Below are 12,801 nucleotides of genomic sequence, written 5' to 3' on the forward strand. Positions count from 1 at the left end.
TGAAATTACCGGAAAAAAAGTTTAATACGTGATTGCATTTATTTAAGTTCAACAGATTCTTGGCATTCCTATGACCGTACAACATTCTAGGAAAAAAATTTATACTGTCTAAATTGCCTGAAGTATTTTTTCCTCAATACCGTGAATTGAAGTGAAAGTTGGTTAGAATTTTAATTCCAGCAACAGTTGGGATTCAGAAATACTTCTATTAGACAGAAAATAAAGCATTAAGACAAGTTTTTCTCCCTCCCACTCATTAGAAGAAGTTTGCTCCTTGGAACAAAGGAGTGCCTATAATAACACATTGGCTAGGAATTACCTGGCACAAGACTTGAAGTCATAGTACCATGAGGAATATTATCTTTCAGTATAGGATTTTTCACAAGGTAATATATGCAGCAAAGCACACTAGTGAGAGAAAAAGGAAATTTTGGCACAGGAGACTCAAGGTCAGTCTCTATTTCTCCGTATTTGAGGTCTTTAATCTTCAGAGCATGGAGGTGTCAGCACATACATTTGAAAGGTCCATCAACAGTAAAATACGGAGAGCAGTTATCCCCTTTCATACCTCAGAACTGATCCACATTCCAAAGAATTCTGAACAGCTCAAACGTTACTGAGACTACAATAGTAATGCGGTTAGATAGATTGTGCAACCCTTAACTTTGGAACAGCGCGCATTCAACTTGGTCTTCCTTTTGAAATGGAGTAGTTATCTTCCATGCTAATGTATCTAGTTGCACAAGTCAGTGGCTCATTCAAAGATTAGCAAAAAATCCCTAGAAAAGCATAGATGCAAATGAATCGTGCCAAACAAATTAGAGTTTTCCCCCAAAGAAAGGACGGTTTAAAAAGCCACAGCTTCTCAGTATTATTGTCAAATTAAACTAGATATAATTGCAAACAAAACAATTATCAGAATGATAATTTAATGAACAGCACATTAATTCATCTCTTCTCATTTCTTAATTACTCACCTTATAACACCAAGTTATATTACTGTTTACCTTTAAGCAATTCCCGAAAATAACATTGTGTGAGGCAGAGGTACTTTGAGGTGGTTTTATCTTCAAAGAGTAAAGACTTGGCTCAGTACCGAAAAAGAGGGAAATTAATGCTTAGCCTGGAAAAAAAATAATTTGGATTTAGATTAATCACTCAAAAGCAAAAAAAACACCTGTTTTTTTATCTTCTTAAGAACTTTATATGCCTGATAGTTTTGCATTAATGTGCCTCATTCTGTGAGGAACTTAAAACTTTATATACTTTGAGTCATTCCAATTAACTTTTCTCAGGTTTGGGTTCTAGAGAAAATCCCCTAAACATCTAGACAAAACACACTGTTCTGACAAGTGGCCTGGTATTTCAGAATGATTTTTTTTTTCATAGATATATAGTGCTTAATACTAATATAAAATCACTAATAGCTAAATCCCATTGACTTCCAGTTAAATTCAGACTTCCCATCTACCATAGTTACTTTTGAAAGTATACAAATATCCAAAAACACAGATCAGTACCCGGCTGGATTTTCAAAAGTACATAGTGGTTTAGGCCCTGGTTTTGATACATTTCAACAGAAGCTAGACACTTTACCTGGTTAGACCCTTCTGAAAATCCTAGAAGATGCCTGCCTGCATGTAGGAATTTTAATCCTTATGCTTCCTACCCCTGAGTGCTTGACTCTACATGCAACCATGAGCACCATTACTCATTTTTGAGCATTTAAATTTGTAATTCTACAGTATAGATATCTATGTATACTGTATTACTGCTGTACTATCTACATGCAGTTGATTATTTTTTAATGTATATGAAGAATTAGGTCATGACATACAAATAAAGCAGCAAAATCTCAAAAGCTTTCATTGACTTGACAGAAAGAACTTTTGAAGGCAATCAGATCAACAGTCCTTAAATTAAAATTCACAAATAGGCCATGACATAATACATACTATCAATTGAATAAGGCAATCCACTGACCTGGGTCAAACAGTCTATGGATTAAGGATCCCTAGCCACTGTACGTTATGATGACAGACAGAAACAATGTGTAACACAGCTATAATTGCAGCAACATTTCCTAACACATGACAGTATCCAACTGGTCATGACTACAGGGAACTTCTTTTTTCCCAGGATGTCAGAGACAGGTTTAATTATAAAGCAGCAGTGAAATCAACAAAAAATGAAGATAAATATAATAGACTAAGAATAATATAGGCATATTAGCTAGGATTTGATGTCTTTGTGTATTACACATGGCCTGTACTGCAGTTGGTAATTTAATTGAGATCAGATTGTCTCATACATTGAAGAACTACAAGCAATCCCATAATTTAGTCTTTGAGATGCTAGCATTACAAGGCCTATCGTTACAGCTCAAACACAGATCTCTGAGAACTTGTTATTTAAGCATGTTACATCCATACAAATGCCATGAGTTCTCATTTGTGTATGCAAACGATAGGAAAGAAAAGCTGAGAATAAGAGGTTGTAGCAATCTGGTCACTGTGATGCGTTACTTGAGGAACAGGGAGCTCCTGATGACACAGAGAAATCGCACAAAGTAGTAAGGATACTTACCGTGAAATGCAGAATGATTTTTCTTTTCCTGAAGGAGGTTCCATCCCCATTACATCTGTTATTGAACAGTTTTGTTTCTTGCTTTGGTCTCAAGAGTAAAGCCCATAATTTTATTGAAAAAACCAATACAATAAAAAAGACCTAAAAAATTGGGGAAAGAAAGAATGAGAACTGTTTTACCTTTGTCGCCTTCAGAGCAGCAAGGGCAATCAGTAACCTTGGCATCTTGTCAAATGCTTTTTAAACTCATATTAAAAGAAAACAGAATAACTAATAGACAACAGCTAAGGCAAGGCATGGAAATACAGTAGCGAAGGAAAGTTCTCATACTCACACTGTTTCACTGTCATTGAAATGTCACAACACTGCCACAAAAATCTTTTCCAGATAGTTTTGAGTGACAACAGTAATACTTCATCCTCTGCTTCAGGCCACAGTTATGAAAAACTGGAAGTACTTGAAACCTCCTTTCAAGAGTTTAGGGGGATGGAGAGCCACACAAATCTGAGTGATTATGTAGGAGCAGAACTCTTTAGCCAGATACTTCTTCTAAGGTTTCCATAAACATCCAGACCCTTCAAGCTGCAGGCAACCACCTCAAGGCTGAGGTCACTGGGCCAACTCAGCTTATCCCACTATCTTCCCTCTTCTTACTTCCTATATTTCCCCCTAATTTATAGCATCCTTGGACTTAAAATAAACCAAGGTTCCCACATAATTCATCCACCAGGAGCTGTGATGACCACAAAATAAAAGTCATCCCCACACCCCACGAGCATACACAACAGAAAGGTAGTGGGTATCGTTTTGTGTAGTTTGTCAGATGAAGAGGCAAACGTGGTTGGAAAAGGGAAGGGAGAAACACAGGGAAAGATGTTGGAGCTGAACAGCACTGATCTTGGAAACAAAACCTGTCCTTTCATGTAGGGGGTTACTTTGCCCACTGCATCTCTAGAAACTGAGACACAAACCAACAGCAGGAAGAAAAGAAGTCATGCAAATCCAACAGATCTCTCCTCCTTCCCTTTATCAGTCAGTTATCAGTTAAATAGCAGTTCCAAACTGACACCTGAAGGCAAATAAGGTTTGAATGTTAATCTTCAGAACCAATTGTTATATTCAAGACACAAAATTATGTATTTTATGTTAGCTATATTATGTCACCCCAAATATGCTACCAAAACCAGCACAAAATCCAGAAGCAGACTGGCACGTTTTAAAACTTGGGCCACATCTTTCACTTAATTCAACAACAGCATACAATAGCAGTAACCTCATTCAACGTATTAATCATCGCCTACCATAACTTAGAATAGATTTTTTGACTTAGCTTTTTAATAAAAAGAACAAAAGCATTTGCTGAATGTAGTATTCACAGAGCAAACCGTGATTCTCACAACGCACAAACGTAAAGCATACCTTAACAACCTACCGTGGAGATTTGTTTGCCTGATTATGAAGTTAAACTATGAAATACATAGAAACTGGGAAGCCCTAAGAGGTTAAAAACTAGACTTAAGATAAGACGACCACACAGATTTGATAAAGGATAATAATAATAATAAAAAAAAATTCTACAAGAAGCAATTACAATTCTACAATTTTTCTACAAGAAAAATGCAGAGGAGATAAATGCATTGTGGAATCCTCTGCAGACTTGAGCTACTTTTGCTCTAATTGTATTTTTACACTATGCCTTAAAAAGGAGACATTGACGTGATTTCTGTATCTAACTCATGTTGGGAGGCTGGGGGAAGGTGGTTGTTTTGATTTTCTGAACCCACAGAAATGCAATATTTGGCAACATTTAGCATGGGACAATTACCTTGGCAGTATTACCAGGAACTGCAAACATGCCCATACGCCACCCATTGTGTCATACAACACACACGGCTCTCCATCCTCACGACCTCAGACAGAGAGAACGGTAAGGATTGATCCCGCGCCCCGTGGAAGCATCAAGGATTTTGCCACTGAATTACATGTAGAAGAAACATTAATTGGGTTACCTGCCAGAGAGAGGATAACAGCTGTTAAAAAGAAAGGTGGGATGAAATAAAAACGACAGCACTGATGCAACAGTAACCATAACACAATGAGGGATAATTTGTGACCTAAATGAGAAACAGAGATAGGGACATAAATTTTTGAAGTGCTATATGAAACATCAGATGTGCACCTTATTAAAGATGATGGGATTTGTGTCTCTAATTTGGCCTGAAGTGCACAAATCGTCCTGTCCTTAAATATTTCCTCAAGTATGTTTTTCAAGCTCTCAGCAAGGGAAGAAGAGGAGGAGTGCTGATTATGTGGCCTGGGGTGAAATGAGCCATTCATCAATAAATAGAGCATCAGCAGGAAAAGAGACGTTAGCCAGAACAGAGCACAACTGGCAAGTAAAAAGGTAGAAAAAGGCAGAAAGGTGATGGCAAAGATACAGAGTTAACCCAAGACAACGTGAGTGATAAATACAGTGAGGTACGGACTGTAGAAAGGAACGTGCCATTCAACAGCAGTGACACACTAACACACATTTCCAGGAAGGACAGACTCAAGGATCAGATGAGGCTCAAGGGGCAGCTGCATGCGTATGTTACTGACAAAACAGACAGACTTCATAGAGATGACAAACGAATATCGTGTCTCAGTATCAACAGGGATGAAGAGATGACTGATTCCTAAAATAGCACCGTATCTTCCAGAAGAAGAAACTGAAATGCTATGGGAACTTCGACTCATATAGTTGCAGATGCTGTTTTATTCTAAGAAAATATATGACACCCTAAATTCTCAACAAGAAAGAAATTACCTTCCAAACTTGTCAGAAATTAAGCTGGAGAAGCAAACAGATATTAACGTTCCTGGTTAGACATGGACACACCTCGGATGACAGTGGTAGTGAGGCATGGAGAAGCTCCTATTTCCTAGAGCCATATCCCAACTGAAGACAGACACATCACACTTACTTCAGACACCTGCTTTGATCCAGCAAGGAGAACAAACTTCTACTCTTTGCAAAAAAATAAAACGCTAATGGAAAAAGGTAAACTCCAACTCTTCTAGTTTTCCATGACCCGCAAGTAAACCTTAACACCTAGGCTACTAAGACTCTCACCCCTGAGGCACTCCTGTCGCTCTTCTGCAATGCTCATCGAGCCAGCAGAAAACTTAATTGAAGAAAGTGAGAAATGCCCCATCCCGCAGAAAGCAGTAGGAGCTGAGCACAGACAGCCCCCAATTTGCTAACATGACAGGGGTGAGAGAGAAGGGGACTTTGAACGACTTCCAGTTGGTGAAACTAGCATCCAGAGACCACCGTCACCCAGACTCGGATTCGGCAATGATTTCAAGAAGGGCACAAAGCTTTCTGAGTGGGTAAGACACGCCTTATCTTCCATGTAAAATAAAGAGGCAGGCAGACCCTTTTAACTGGCACTGTTCAATTTTAGCAGTGGGCTATCAGGCTACACTTAGAGAAGGGGCAAGGGGAAAACCAAAGACAACAGCCAACCACCCAGAGCAAACAATGCCCACAGTAAGAAAAGCTGAACTCCAGAGATGGATCGATTTTCACCTGCCTTCCTCAAAAAGCAGTTGTGCAGCTGGGAGAAAAGCAGCATTCTGAACAGGAAAGAAGCCCCAGAATGGGTGCCACTTGGTAAAAAAGAAGCTAGGGAACTATAGTATGTCTGACCTTTGTTGACAAGCGAGGTCAGACAGAGTTTAATAAAAGATGAGATCACAAACCTGCTGGAGAAGTGGCCTGATAAAATTAGCTTCAAATGGTTTAAGAAAGCAAATGTTCTCACAAACATAATGAGATTATTATTTTATTTCGTTTTATCTAGACAATTGTCTGAACAGGCAAAAGCAAAGCTATGAGCATAATGCTCAGTTTCAAAAGGTATATGAATTTACTGTAAAGATAATAAGACTTGGGAGACAAGATGGATGCCATCTTTGATTGGAATTTGTGGGATGAAAGAAAGCTGTTTCCAACTACTAAATGTACCAGACAGTTCAAAGGAAAATTAAATGTGTGTTCAGTAAAAAAGCACTAGAGCACCACATCAGAGAGCTCAGAGAATAAAATTCTCCTGTTGCTGAGGAAGTTTGAGGTGGGGCCTCATACCAAATACAGCTATTCCCCCCGGGCACCAGCCTCCCTGCTTCCCCAGGCATCAGCTGGAACTATTGCCCCACTTCCTGACAGCGAAGACTGATCTTGGGTGACTGACACAAAGGTCCCCCCAAAACTCCTCTAGCCACCGAGTCCCCAGGTGGCTTTCTGAGAATGAAGGGCAATCCATACATGTATACGAAGAGCAGAAAGATGGGGGTATTTTTAGGACACTATAAGGAAACATTGAAAAGGAGAAGGGGAAATCATGGAGGAAAATTGGATTTTGTTAGGTCTAACTTTGATATCAAAATATAGACTTACATTTTAATCACCAGTGAGAGGTACAAATTTGAGACCACATGCAAGCGCATGGTTTTTACAACGTAGTGAATCTTCCAATGCCCATTTCAATTGTTTTCATTGTAGTGCAGAAAATTCCACAGACTCCAATGGAGGACAGGTTCACCTCTCAGGTTACTATAAATGGAAAAAAAATAAATCACCCTGTTTCAAACACCTTATTAGTCTAAGGAAGAAGAGAAACAGGCAAACAACAAGGAGCACAAACCGATGCACCAAGCAGAGTAACTTCCCGAGAGAAATGCAGCAGATTGCACCTCTCCCCTTCCAGGGATAAAGCCTAAGAAGTCCCACCTTCCAACTCAGGAAACTGCCACTTCCACTAGATCAAACAGACATTCTTGACATGCTCTGTATTATTCATAGCCTGATTAGAAAACTTCTGGGAAGAGACATGTATATCATTTGTCCGTGAGATCCCTCGGAGACTTGGGTGCTGACTGGAGGATAACCCTGCACAGAGGACTCAGCATTGGCACATGGGCTGGCAGACTAAAAAGGGTGGAAAAGCAAACGACACGAGGTGAAAGGACCTCATTCAAATGTGCTTTGTCAGGTTAAGGCTCAGATGTGCATTCATGCAGTTCTGAGACAGGAGTGCAAACATCTGTTAGACACAACAGGCTCAACTCACTGGCGCGAGGGAGCTTCTTTAAACTATTCCAACAGTGCAAAACAGTTTCCAGACAAGCTTCAACTCTTCTAGGAGAAGTCCCCAAGGGTGGAGAAACCATTGCATGACATGGCATAGCATTACATCAGCAATTTGCTCATCCTTGTCTGGCATACAGGAGGGTAACACAGGAGTCAAAACTTCAGTATGTGAATGATACCTCCAAAAGCTAGAAACACATTAGAGCAGCTTTTAATCAGCTCTATTTTTTCACCAGGATGAGGCTTGGCCTGTATTTAGTTGAGTATAAAATGGCTTACAGCATGTTTTTCATTCTAAACTTCTACGTGCTGGGGAGTCTGGACTGAAGATAGAACAGATATTAAAGTAGTACAGTGCAGGCATGTTCTTTAGACAGCGTGCACCTATTATTCACAGGAATTTGTTAACATTTCAAAGCTCAGGATGGGCCCTGTAAGAATTCTCGACATCTGGATATGTCTGAGAGTCCTAACATCACTGAGGTCTCAGCCACTGGGATTTTCACAAAGCAGCTGCAAAGTTTTGTCTGGCTGCCCTCCAGCTACCGAGACTCCGAGGACTGTGTCTGGCAGGAGAGAAGAGGCAATGTATCTTTACAAAAGTGTGCTGTAATTATGAGAAATCACTCACAAGGTAGCAACGTAAGAGAAACATGGGAAGACATGCAGGACAACAGTGAGTTTCAGGGCCATGTGAAGACATTCATCAGCATAAGAAATGAGCTTCAGAGTTAGTACAAACAAAAAACCAAACTAGTCAGATTATAGCAGGAAAAGAATCATTTCAGCTGCTGTAACGAACTTAGTAACACCTCTGAGGTTATAATCATGGTTGAACAGCTTTTGATGTCAGCTGTTACACACATCTCTTCAGATGAAGAGTTTCTCATCTCATGTGTTCCTGTTTTAGGGATACGTGTCAATAAATTGTGGAAAACATTTTCATATTTCATCTTGTTTTTAAGCACACCTGAAAGGCCAGTAAAGCTAAAATTCAAAACAAAGAATATAGAAACAGCCATTTTTACTCTAAATTTTACCTGCCAAATCTATGTCTAAAACTAATGTGTCCACCAACATCTGTTTAATCTTTGGCATTAAAAAAGCTTCTGCAATTTTAATTACTAACATTTGAAAAATCGATGACAGAGAACCAGACACTTTAATTTACCCATGGATGCGAGTAATGGGCAACAACGTGAAGTAATTTATTTCCAGCTTAATCCTAGGGGAAGAATTTATATGAAAAAGAACAAAAAACATAAATCTTAAATTACTGATATTTACTAGTGAGGCAATACAATTTTAAAAAGTTTAAAAAATAGACTGAAAAATATCTTGACAACCATGAGGAATTCAAAACATTTTTTCAAAGGTACACGAGCTCAATCGTAATTAGCAATAAAAAAAAAATTGGCTGAACAAGTACACTAGTAAAATATATAAAAGATAAATTACCTTGTCAGCCTTGCTCTAAAACTAAAGCAAGAAGGTGGCTCCTGGCTTCACCAAAGGGGGAAGGCCAGAAAACTGCTGCCCACGTGGCGCAGTTTGCCCTCGCGGCACGGTTTGCCCTCGCACAGACAGTGCTCTGGGCAGTGGCACGGGTCCCCACGCGACTGTTGAAGGCTGAACTTCCAGGAGACACAAACACCGTGGGACAGCAAAGGCCCTGCACCTTTTCCGTGCCAACTTGAGAGAGAGTATTTTTTTTGAAAATGGAGGCAGTGGGTTTTGCCACAAGGACTGGCAGTTAAATAAAGTGGAGTTGGTGTTGCCCAGTCATATTTGCTTTAAAAATCACTAATGGTAACCAATATCAGGAACAGGTTTGCATACCTAGTTCAGTTTAATTTCATGTTTCCATATCTGTTTTTTTCTTCTATCGCTGTTAATAATTACATCCTTGAGCATATTCTTGACAGGAAAGTGGTTTTGCCTTATTGCTCATCTCCTTTTGGCCAGGGAATGTAGCAGTAAATTTCTTACGCTTGGCTTGTGCTATTATGGCCTTTCCTGGGGCATCTCTCCATTGACAACAGATTCCTGCTGTCTCTCAGCCTGAGCAGGCTTCCTTGCAGGCCGTGGGAGGAAAAGGCAAAGCAGTATAGTGAAAAGAAACAGTACCCTTTGCAGTAGAAGTAGCAGAAGACAACTTACTGGCAAGATGAACTGATCTCCTTTTATTTGGGGGCAAAATGCTCCTACAAAACAAGCAAAACAATTTCTGCTTAAATGAGCAAATGTGTAACATGAGGTGTGTTTTAGAAACACAGACTGCCTGATAGGTAAGCATTGAAGTCACCAGGCCTATAGATTTCTTGCTAGAACCTCAGTTCTGCGGGTGTAACGGAACTGTAGTGACTCGCATTTCCTCAAAAGATCGATGCTAAAAATCAGATCCTTTTGTGAAAGATCTGGACTTGGCCAACCCCTGCAACACCTGACACGGCTGAAATACTTAATGTTTATTGGCTGGTTGGTTTTTGCCAATAAGATGCAATGCAAGCATTTTCTAAACATTTCTAATGTGTGCTATTTCCAAGAGACCCTTTGCTTCAAATGGAAACACAAAATCAATTAAAATAAAGCAGAAAAATAATTTCCTATACCATTTGAAAATTATTCTGATCCTTGCTATTTACCACAATAGTTAGGACAGATGTTCCAGTTTTCCTGGGGGACACTTTTTAGTGTGTGTGAGGGTTTGGGTTTGGTTTTTTTTGTTGTATTCGGGTTTTTTAAACAAGTTTTGCCTTAAAAGCAGATCTGGTTGGTTCCCTATGCCAGAGAGGTTATTTCTATCTTGTGCATGCCTATGCACAAGATAGAACTAACTTTATTAATCACATGGTATTACTGCAGTTTACTCACGTTGTAGGATGCAGGCAAGAAACGTCATAACAATCCTCGGAATCAGTTTACCAAAGTACCATTTCATCTAACATACATTAAACATCACCTACTGAACATAAGTTCATGCTAATTTCAAATTAATTGGGATCACAATGCAAATGCCAGCTCCTCTACCTTGCTACAGGCCTTCTAGCTGCAAAATAAAAGCTGCAGACAAGTATGCTTGATTAAGCAAATACACCACAGGAGAAGAACAAATACAAATGGGTCCTACTCTGCCCAGAGCTCTACATGGGTAAGTCCCTGCTGAAGATAACAAGGGCTGTAATTACCTGGCAGATGATGAAATTTGGCTCAATGAACCATCCCTCCAAGGTTTTACGTATAACTGGATAGACAGCTTCCAGGTAACTGGAGGCAGGATTAAAGCACACTGGAACATCTTCATCTGACATAGTCACGTTGCAATTTTCTTGGTGTTTTTCTGATTTAGTGTGGAGCTGGTGCAGCGCATCAAGGTCAATTCACACAACTGGAATTTGAAGGAAAATATTCTGAAATACTCCGGTGGTATTAAAAATGAACACTGATTCATAATTCATTTAAGTAAACATTAGTTTAGAAATAAAAATATATTTAACATCTCAATCTAATTACAAAATTAATGAATTAAACATATGAAGTATGTTTGGAACTTCTCTAGGTTTTAATAATATATTTCTTAGACTCTGTATAAACTCTCTCACCCAGGAAAGCTGAAAACATTGCACACAAGGTGAGAATAACAGGTCAAAAGTGTCTCAAAAATCAGGGTCAAATATTAATTTAGTACCAAGTATAGCATCACAGAGTAACATCAAATTCAATTTACCCTCTATGTAAATAAGCCGAAAGGAAGAGACACTAAAACTGCATCACTGAACAATATGATCTGCATATATCGCACAAGTCAGTCAGCAATAAACTCAGACCTATATTGATTAATAATAATTCATAATAATAGTGGGCAGGAGCTGACCTATCAGGATCCACCTTAGAAAAATTCACATCCACCTAAAGCAGATGGTTCTGGTTTCCTTTGCCTGTACTGATGTATGAATGCTGTGAACTGTCCCCGCAGACACAGCGAACCGCAATAGCAACCGAGCTGACCTCCTGCCGCCCACCCCAGCTGAATAAAACCTCCTGAAAGAGAAAATTCAAACAATCCCCAGGAATTTCCAGGCACACTTTCAAAAGCTTCTGTGATCAGGCCTTTGGCCTGCTGGTGGTGGCGATTTGTGATATTAATGCCTGAGACTTAGTGTAAATCATTGCGTTCGTGACCTGGCACAAGTGCTCCTTTGTGACCAACTCCAAACCAGTGGCAATCTTAAGGAGTTACACTGGGTGCCGTCTGAAAGAGTAACAGCGCAAAGATAAAATGAAGTACGTTTTATGGTGCATTAATAACTATGATCCAGTAGTTAATCCCTTATAACACAGTCATATGCGCTAGCCACTGCTTTCCGGCATACTTGCCAAAGAAACTAAGTGTTAGTAATAGGCTATTTCACTATTGACTCTGGTTTAAACCATTACTGAGAGGCAGAAGGAAGCTTCTAATTTTTTTTTTCTTTTCATGAATTATAAAATCTGCAAATTATTAGAGTGCAAATTAACAAGTTTCTACTGTGTCTAGTTTATGTACATTTAAATCCTACTTTATTGGCTCTTAATTAAATACATATAAGGAACCTCAGTTTGAAACTCTACCACACTCTCCTAATCCCCTCATTATTTTCTCTTCACAGTCCTTTTCTGATTTCCTATTTCAAATTATTTCCTCTGTAAGCATTTTAAAACTAGTTTTTACTATTCTTACTTAAAACTAGTAAAGGGCATTTCTTATTACAAGCACTCCAAGATATTAATTTATCCTACTACCAATAGAACTCCTTTTTTGCAAGTATTGTTTTTAAGTACACGAGACCTAAGGTGAAAGACAGACAGAGCTTGTTATACACCATTAAAGAAAATTGCATCAGAAGCAGAAAAGAGCACAAATGGGAAGGGAGGTTTTTTTGGTGGTTTTTTTTTGGTTTTTTTTGTTTTTTTTTTTTTTTTTGTTTTGTTTTTTTTTTTTTTTTTTGGTTTGGAGAAGGAAATGAGTTTCTAAGCTATAAAAATAATTTTCAAATCAGTCATAAACCATGGATATAATTTAGTTCAAATTCAACAGA

General features: G+C 38.9%; 1 long non-coding RNA gene across 1 annotated transcript; it reads right to left on the bottom strand.

The window, feature by feature from the left end:
• Positions 1 to 535: 535 nt before the first annotated feature.
• LOC141748647 (uncharacterized) lies at positions 536 to 11,092 on the bottom strand. The gene is made up of 5 exons (XR_012589068.1): positions 10,912 to 11,092; positions 9,884 to 9,927; positions 7,031 to 7,186; positions 2,587 to 2,727; positions 536 to 1,123 (listed from the first exon to the last, which is right to left on the bottom strand). It is a non-coding gene; the product is annotated as an uncharacterized LOC141748647 (long non-coding RNA).
• Between the last annotated feature and the right edge of the window lie 1,709 nt (positions 11,093 to 12,801).

Source organism: Larus michahellis, chromosome 9, assembly GCF_964199755.1.
Source record: "Larus michahellis chromosome 9, bLarMic1.1, whole genome shotgun sequence".
NCBI classification, from domain to species: Eukaryota; Metazoa; Chordata; class Aves; order Charadriiformes; family Laridae; genus Larus; species Larus michahellis.